The sequence below is a fragment of the Sinocyclocheilus anshuiensis genome, unplaced genomic scaffold (assembly GCF_001515605.1).
Source record: "Sinocyclocheilus anshuiensis isolate Anshui unplaced genomic scaffold, SAMN03320099.WGS_v1.1 scaffold678, whole genome shotgun sequence".
Classification (NCBI taxonomy): domain Eukaryota; kingdom Metazoa; phylum Chordata; class Actinopteri; order Cypriniformes; family Cyprinidae; genus Sinocyclocheilus; species Sinocyclocheilus anshuiensis.
In genome coordinates this window covers 143562-144513 of record NW_015544157.1, presented here as the reverse complement: position 1 = coordinate 144513, position 952 = coordinate 143562, and positions in this window count along the sequence as shown.

Below are 952 nucleotides of genomic sequence, written 5' to 3'. Positions count from 1 at the left end.
TTGGGTTTCATGACTGGCCATATCGGAGCAGAGTATGTGCTGTTACAGGGCCGGATGACCCCCTTTTCCAGCATGGAGTCAACAATTTCTTGCACTGGCTCATATGACGCTATTGGAATCTTGTACTGTGTGGGTGGTGTGGGTGGTGCATTTGGGCTTGTCGGGATGCGCACACTGTGGATGTTGGTCAGGCCACAGTCCTTTGCGAACTTTGCGAAGGAGTCCTTGTACTTGTACAGAACGTCTTTGAGTCCTTGGCGATCTGCTTCCTTGTGGAGGGCATCCGCCTCACTCAGGATCTGTTGGATTTGTGCACCGAACCCGGTGTAGGGTTCCTCTGTTGTTGAGTCGCTTGAGGAGCTCTGGGCCTTGACGGTCACCTGTGCAGGTGATGACAGCGGACAGCGTAGACTGCAAGGTGAGTGTCGTCTGTGATTTCTGATCGGCAGACGCTTTCTCTGGCAGAATAGAGAATAGAAGTGATGGCAATGGTTCCATTGGGTCTTGTGAACGTTACTGTGTCATCATATTCATCTGACAGTAGTTGGACTGGTATGTGGCCTATGACCGGAACCGTGCACGAGATGACACTTCAATGAGAGGTGTGGCTTCCAAGGTCAGTCCTAGTCTTAGGCAGGTCCTGGAAGGTTGGAAGAAGCCTAGCTTACTGTCGAGAGAGTGGCCAGGTCGCATGTTGAGGCGGACGCTGACACTCTTGCTGTAGGCAGGTATTGCTGCTTCTTGCTCACTGATCATGGCGTATGTGTCTGGCATTGTTAGGTTCTTGAGGTTGACTGCAGTGGTCAGTCGGCGTGACAGGGGAGCCCATATGACGTCGTTCACTATGTCCACACAGGCATTGAGCCGGACCATGATGTCTGCTCCAATGTAGATGTCATGAGGTAGGTTGGGGACAACGAGGAAGTAGTGACTCAGGTGTCTGTTGTTCCAT